Source organism: Montipora capricornis, chromosome 12, assembly GCF_036669925.1.
Source record: "Montipora capricornis isolate CH-2021 chromosome 12, ASM3666992v2, whole genome shotgun sequence".
In the NCBI taxonomy this organism is placed as follows: Eukaryota; Metazoa; Cnidaria; class Anthozoa; order Scleractinia; family Acroporidae; genus Montipora; species Montipora capricornis.
Genome location: NC_090894.1, coordinates 19385576 through 19393924, shown reverse-complemented (window position 1 = coordinate 19393924; position 8349 = coordinate 19385576). Strand labels below are relative to the sequence as shown.

At 40.5% G+C, this 8349-nt stretch overlaps 1 protein-coding gene across 1 annotated transcript in view; it reads right to left on the bottom strand.

The window, feature by feature from the left end:
- Window positions 1-7982: 7982 nt before the first annotated feature.
- The window catches only part of LOC138027340 (UDP-galactose transporter senju-like), an 8386-nt gene continuing 8019 nt past the window's right edge, over window positions 7983-8349 (bottom strand). Inside the window, exon 5 of the mRNA XM_068874919.1 lies at window positions 7983-8349. This exon is cut by the window's right edge and continues 3877 nt beyond it. The gene's annotated coding sequence lies outside the window, so the exon portion shown is untranslated.

Sequence of the window (8349 nt, the reverse complement as noted above, 5' to 3'; positions counted from 1 at the left end):
ATGTGGTAACACTTAAGGTCGCAGATTACAAAGTGCGCGCACGCGCCCTACTAAACATGCATAAACGTTTTTTCATCTCAAATTTTAGAATAACTACAGGAGCTAATGTCTTCGAGACATTACCTTTGCAGCTAAAATACATAGCATATACAGATACATACTAAATACATAATATTTAAAGATATATTCATTAAAAAGAAAAGCCGCTGTACAAAATGCGGCCCTGGATTCTTTTTTAAAACCAGTAACCTCATAGGTACGGATAAAATCAGCTAGCGCATTTTGCAACTTAGCTGATACTTAAGAAAAAAGAACTTATACCATAAATGGTTGTTCTAAGTTTATTGAGGGACAGAAAGTAATTTCCGCGAAGATCATGCATAAGAAGAGGACGGGAGAGAAAACGTATTTTTCATATCAGCAGAAGAACCCTTCCATTTTTCCAAAAAAAAAAAACAACAACGTACTTTTATAAAGTAATATGAGGAAATTTTGAATGCGCTTATTGCATAGAGATGTAGAGTTTGACTTTAGTAGTAAGAGGACAGGTGATCTGCAAATATAAGTCTGGTTATTCTCTTATTTACATTATACCGTTGTTTTTTTTTTTTACACGAGGATTACAGCGAAATGAAAGCACAACTTTCTCGCGAATTTTCTATGATAAAAACTTGTTCAGAAATCCAAACTCTACGTTAACAGCACACACCAGGCCTATTCCTGAGAATCTGGCTAGAAATATCTTTTCCTCTGGCCGCACTTCAGCCATTCGATGAAGGCCAGTCTCGTGCTTCTTAAGTTGCCTCGCTCATGCCCAAAAAGAATTCTGGGTAATTCTGCCATTCCATAACAAGGAAAGACTCCCGATTCTCATGTCATAGTTTTTTTTATAAGTGTCGGGTCACCCAGTCCTACCAGCAAAATACCGCATCGATTGAAGTTTTTAGCTTTCAAAACTTGCCCAAATTGTATCGGTATCGGTAGGTCCTGGAATTCGTCCACAGAAAGGCCAGAGAGACAACTTCACTCGTGAACCACCATGTTTACAGCAGAGCATTTTAGGCGTGCCAGTCTGCATGAAACCATCTCTCACCTCTGTCTCGAAAAGACCAGACACGCACGGTTCTCACGTTAAGTTTATGCCTGTAGAATCAATTGAAGTGTCAATTGCTGGTAAAAAGTAGCACGTTCATTTTTTTGCTAGGCTAGGCTAGGTATCGGAGAACCAGAACATGTGCGCATGCGCTGACGGAATGTTTGAGCAAGAGAGAAAAACGCAGTACCTCCAGACACCGGCGCTGGAGCGTCGTACCAAACGAGTCATCCCGGGATTTCGGCCCGTGCGATCGCTTTTGGACGCAGTTGGCCCTTCGCTGCTTTCTGCTACCGACCTTGCCTCCCGGTACGGCATTGAGGGAGGGATATGTCGGCCCCTAAACCATATAAGACAAATCCCACGCCTACTCACAGCTCCAAACCGCCCTTGTCAATTTAACGTAAGAATTCGACGGCTTAAATATACAAGAGAAAAGTCATTTTATCTGACATGTGGTAACACTTAAGGTCGCAGATTACAAAGTGCGCGCACGCGCCCTACTAAACATGCATAAACTTTTTTTCATCTCAAATTTTAGAATAACTACAGGAGCTAATGTCTTCGAGACATTACCTTTGCAGCTAAAATACATAGCATATACAGATACATACTAAATACATAATATTTAAAGATATATTCATTAAAAAGAAAAGCCGCTGTACAAAATGCGGCCCTGGATTCTTTTTTAAAACCAGTAACCTCATAGGTACGGATAAAATCAGCTAGCGCATTTTGCAACTTAGCTGATACTTAAGAAAAAAGAACTTATACCATAAATGGTTGTTCTAAGTTTATTGAGGGACAGAAAGTAATTTCCGCGAAGATCATGCATAAGAAGAGGACGGGAGAGAAAACGTATTTTTCATATCAGCAGAAGAACCCTTCCATTTTTCCAAAAAAAAAAAACAACAACGTACTTTTATAAAGTAATATGAGGAAATTTTGAATGCGCTTATTGCATAGAGATGTAGAGTTTGACTTTAGTAGTAAGAGGACAGGTGATCTGCAAATATAAGTCTGGTTATTCTCTTATTTACATTATACCGTTGTTTTTTTTTTTTACACGAGGATTACAGCGAAATGAAAGCACAACTTTCTCGCGAATTTTCTATGATAAAAACTTGTTCAGAAATCCAAACTCTACGTTAACAGCACACACCAGGCCTATTCCTGAGAATCTGGCTAGAAATATCTTTTCCTCTGGCCGCACTTCAGCCATTCGATGAAGGCCAGTCTCGTGCTTCTTAAGTTGCCTCGCTCATGCCCAAAAAGAATTCTGGGTAATTCTGCCATTCCATAACAAGGAAAGACTCCCGATTCTCATGTCATAGTTTTTTTTATAAGTGTCGGGTCACCCAGTCCTACCAGCAAAATACCGCATCGATTGAAGTTTTTAGCTTTCAAAACTTGCCCAAATTGTATCGGTATCGGTAGGTCCTGGAATTCGTCCACAGAAAGGCCAGAGAGACAACTTCACTCGTGAACCACCATGTTTACAGCAGAGCATTTTAGGCGTGCCAGTCTGCATGAAACCATCTCTCACCTCTGTCTCGAAAAGACCAGACACGCACGGTTCTCACGTTAAGTTTATGCCTGTAGAATCAATTGAAGTGTCAATTGCTGGTAAAAAGTAGCACGTTCATTTTTTTGCTAGGCTAGGCTAGGTATCGGAGAACCAGAACATGTGCGCATGCGCTGACGGAATGTTTGAGCAAGAGAGAAAAACGCAGTACCTCCAGACACCGGCGCTGGAGCGTCGTACCAAACGAGTCATCCCGGGATTTCGGCCCGTGCGATCGCTTTTGGACGCAGTTGGCCCTTCGCTGCTTTCTGCTACCGACCTTGCCTCCCGGTACGGCATTGAGGGAGGGATATGTCGGCCCCTAAACCATATAAGACAAATCCCACGCCTACTCACAGCTCCAAACCGCCCTTGTCAATTTAACGTAAGAATTCGACGGCTTAAATATACAAGAGAAAAGTCATTTTATCTGACATGTGGTAACACTTAAGGTCGCAGATTACAAAGTGCGCGCACGCGCCCTACTAAACATGCATAAACGTTTTTTCATCTCAAATTTTAGAATAACTACAGGAGCTAATGTCTTCGAGACATTACCTTTGCAGCTAAAATACATAGCATATACAGATACATACTAAATACATAATATTTAAAGATATATTCATTAAAAAGAAAAGCCGCTGTACAAAATGCGGCCCTGGATTCTTTTTTAAAACCAGTAACCTCATAGGTACGGATAAAATCAGCTAGCGCATTTTGCAACTTAGCTGATACTTAAGAAAAAAGAACTTATACCATAAATGGTTGTTCTAAGTTTATTGAGGGACAGAAAGTAATTTCCGCGAAGATCATGCATAAGAAGAGGACGGGAGAGAAAACGTATTTTTCATATCAGCAGAAGAACCCTTCCATTTTTCCAAAAAAAAAAACAACAACGTACTTTTATAAAGTAATATGAGGAAATTTTGAATGCGCTTATTGCATAGAGATGTAGAGTTTGACTTTAGTAGTAAGAGGACAGGTGATCTGCAAATATAAGTCTGGTTATTCTCTTATTTACATTATACCGTTGTTTTTTTTTTTTACACGAGGATTACAGCGAAATGAAAGCACAACTTTCTCGCGAATTTTCTATGATAAAAACTTGTTCAGAAATCCAAACTCTACGTTAACAGCACACACCAGGCCTATTCCTGAGAATCTGGCTAGAAATATCTTTTCCTCTGGCCGCACTTCAGCCATTCGATGAAGGCCAGTCTCGTGCTTCTTAAGTTGCCTCGCTCATGCCCAAAAAGAATTCTGGGTAATTCTGCCATTCCATAACAAGGAAAGACTCCCGATTCTCATGTCATAGTTTTTTTTATAAGTGTCGGGTCACCCAGTCCTACCAGCAAAATACCGCATCGATTGAAGTTTTTAGCTTTCAAAACTTGCCCAAATTGTATCGGTATCGGTAGGTCCTGGAATTCGTCCACAGAAAGGCCAGAGAGACAACTTCACTCGTGAACCACCATGTTTACAGCAGAGCATTTTAGGCGTGCCAGTCTGCATGAAACCATCTCTCACCTCTGTCTCGAAAAGACCAGACACGCACGGTTCTCACGTTAAGTTTATGCCTGTAGAATCAATTGAAGTGTCAATTGCTGGTAAAAAGTAGCACGTTCATTTTTTTGCTAGGCTAGGCTAGGTATCGGAGAACCAGAACATGTGCGCATGCGCTGACGGAATGTTTGAGCAAGAGAGAAAAACGCAGTACCTCCAGACACCGGCGCTGGAGCGTCGTACCAAACGAGTCATCCCGGGATTTCGGCCCGTGCGATCGCTTTTGGACGCAGTTGGCCCTTCGCTGCTTTCTGCTACCGACCTTGCCTCCCGGTACGGCATTGAGGGAGGGATATGTCGGCCCCTAAACCATATAAGACAAATCCCACGCCTACTCACAGCTCCAAACCGCCCTTGTCAATTTAACGTAAGAATTCGACGGCTTAAATATACAAGAGAAAAGTCATTTTATCTGACATGTGGTAACACTTAAGGTCGCAGATTACAAAGTGCGCGCACGCGCCCTACTAAACATGCATAAACGTTTTTTCATCTCAAATTTTAGAATAACTACAGGAGCTAATGTCTTCGAGACATTACCTTTGCAGCTAAAATACATAGCATATACAGATACATACTAAATACATAATATTTAAAGATATATTCATTAAAAAGAAAAGCCGCTGTACAAAATGCGGCCCTGGATTCTTTTTTAAAACCAGTAACCTCATAGGTACGGATAAAATCAGCTAGCGCATTTTGCAACTTAGCTGATACTTAAGAAAAAAGAACTTATACCATAAATGGTTGTTCTAAGTTTATTGAGGGACAGAAAGTAATTTCCGCGAAGATCATGCATAAGAAGAGGACGGGAGAGAAAACGTATTTTTCATATCAGCAGAAGAACCCTTCCATTTTTCCAAAAAAAAAAACAACAACGTACTTTTATAAAGTAATATGAGGAAATTTTGAATGCGCTTATTGCATAGAGATGTAGAGTTTGACTTTAGTAGTAAGAGGACAGGTGATCTGCAAATATAAGTCTGGTTATTCTCTTATTTACATTATACCGTTGTTTTTTTTTTTTACACGAGGATTACAGCGAAATGAAAGCACAACTTTCTCGCGAATTTTCTATGATAAAAACTTGTTCAGAAATCCAAACTCTACGTTAACAGCACACACCAGGCCTATTCCTGAGAATCTGGCTAGAAATATCTTTTCCTCTGGCCGCACTTCAGCCATTCGATGAAGGCCAGTCTCGTGCTTCTTAAGTTGCCTCGCTCATGCCCAAAAAGAATTCTGGGTAATTCTGCCATTCCATAACAAGGAAAGACTCCCGATTCTCATGTCATAGTTTTTTTTATAAGTGTCGGGTCACCCAGTCCTACCAGCAAAATACCGCATCGATTGAAGTTTTTAGCTTTCAAAACTTGCCCAAATTGTATCGGTATCGGTAGGTCCTGGAATTCGTCCACAGAAAGGCCAGAGAGACAACTTCACTCGTGAACCACCATGTTTACAGCAGAGCATTTTAGGCGTGCCAGTCTGCATGAAACCATCTCTCACCTCTGTCTCGAAAAGACCAGACACGCACGGTTCTCACGTTAAGTTTATGCCTGTAGAATCAATTGAAGTGTCAATTGCTGGTAAAAAGTAGCACGTTCATTTTTTTGCTAGGCTAGGCTAGGTATCGGAGAACCAGAACATGTGCGCATGCGCTGACGGAATGTTTGAGCAAGAGAGAAAAACGCAGTACCTCCAGACACCGGCGCTGGAGCGTCGTACCAAACGAGTCATCCCGGGATTTCGGCCCGTGCGATCGCTTTTGGACGCAGTTGGCCCTTCGCTGCTTTCTGCTACCGACCTTGCCTCCCGGTACGGCATTGAGGGAGGGATATGTCGGCCCCTAAACCATATAAGACAAATCCCACGCCTACTCACAGCTCCAAACCGCCCTTGTCAATTTAACGTAAGAATTCGACGGCTTAAATATACAAGAGAAAAGTCATTTTATCTGACATGTGGTAACACTTAAGGTCGCAGATTACAAAGTGCGCGCACGCGCCCTACTAAACATGCATAAACTTTTTTTCATCTCAAATTTTAGAATAACTACAGGAGCTAATGTCTTCGAGACATTACCTTTGCAGCTAAAATACATAGCATATACAGATACATACTAAATACATAATATTTAAAGATATATTCATTAAAAAGAAAAGCCGCTGTACAAAATGCGGCCCTGGATTCTTTTTTAAAACCAGTAACCTCATAGGTACGGATAAAATCAGCTAGCGCATTTTGCAACTTAGCTGATACTTAAGAAAAAAGAACTTATACCATAAATGGTTGTTCTAAGTTTATTGAGGGACAGAAAGTAATTTCCGCGAAGATCATGCATAAGAAGAGGACGGGAGAGAAAACGTATTTTTCATATCAGCAGAAGAACCCTTCCATTTTTCCAAAAAAAAAAAACAACAACGTACTTTTATAAAGTAATATGAGGAAATTTTGAATGCGCTTATTGCATAGAGATGTAGAGTTTGACTTTAGTAGTAAGAGGACAGGTGATCTGCAAATATAAGTCTGGTTATTCTCTTATTTACATTATACCGTTGTTTTTTTTTTTTACACGAGGATTACAGCGAAATGAAAGCACAACTTTCTCGCGAATTTTCTATGATAAAAACTTGTTCAGAAATCCAAACTCTACGTTAACAGCACACACCAGGCCTATTCCTGAGAATCTGGCTAGAAATATCTTTTCCTCTGGCCGCACTTCAGCCATTCGATGAAGGCCAGTCTCGTGCTTCTTAAGTTGCCTCGCTCATGCCCAAAAAGAATTCTGGGTAATTCTGCCATTCCATAACAAGGAAAGACTCCCGATTCTCATGTCATAGTTTTTTTTATAAGTGTCGGGTCACCCAGTCCTACCAGCAAAATACCGCATCGATTGAAGTTTTTAGCTTTCAAAACTTGCCCAAATTGTATCGGTATCGGTAGGTCCTGGAATTCGTCCACAGAAAGGCCAGAGAGACAACTTCACTCGTGAACCACCATGTTTACAGCAGAGCATTTTAGGCGTGCCAGTCTGCATGAAACCATCTCTCACCTTTGTTTTCTTTCAAAGGGTTGCTTTTACGCACAATTCGGCTTAATGATGCCAGCCTGGGGGCTTCTATGGACGAAAATGGCCCAGAAAACCACTTACAATATGATAAACGTCAGGTAACCTTGCTTACTCCTCGAATACGAAGCGGACATTTGTCACGTGACGTTCAAACCTGAGCCCACATTGACCGGAAACCGCAGAGTTTTTAATGAGATCTTCTTACACGGGCTCTTACACCTGGCTTTTTTTGCCGCGAAGCCAAGTTCTGCAGACCGTTTATCGCCAAAAAAGTAGAAAAAACAAACAAACAAACAAGCACTTAGCACGTAAAGGGTTAACAAGTAACTGATACAAAGAGTAGGGAGTAATGAACTCGAGTGACATGGGATCGAGTTTGTCAGAAATTGGATATGCTTACGGCGTGATGTTAGAGGAAAAACCTTAAATAAGAATGACCACAACCAGGTTTTCACAGAGTAAAAGCCAGTGGAGTCGCTCCTAGGAGAGAAGGGGTTAAAGGGGATGTAGATGTTGTTAACCGGTTCGCCCTTCAAGGGTTCCCCTTTCGGGTTAACGGAAAAACATTTACAAGTAAGAGTCACTTCAAGACATTGACAGTTAACCACTCTTTTGTCATTGTCTTTTTCAAAAAATAACCAGGAAAAGGAAATACAATCATCAAAAGGAGAAAAGACACAAGAAAGTAATTGTTTGAAGCATATTTTTTATTACCCTGAATAAGATGACACAATATTGCTACTTATGCATTATCTACATAGCTTCAAACCCCTAAAAATTATTATTGTTTTATTATCCTAATATCAATATTAATATTGGTATTAATTAAATATGTGGAACATGTATGAGGCAAAGATCCAAACTTGCTTTTGGGACATTCCCTTGGATTTCCATTAAGAATGAATGGAATGCACATGACACAATTTGACCCCCAGTGTGTAGGCAGTGTTGTTTTGAAATCTAACCATGAGCATTCAGAGAAACTAGTGTGACTATGTCACTAACTCCTTTACACACTTATGGTCTCAGAGAATAATACAATATTGTCTATTCATT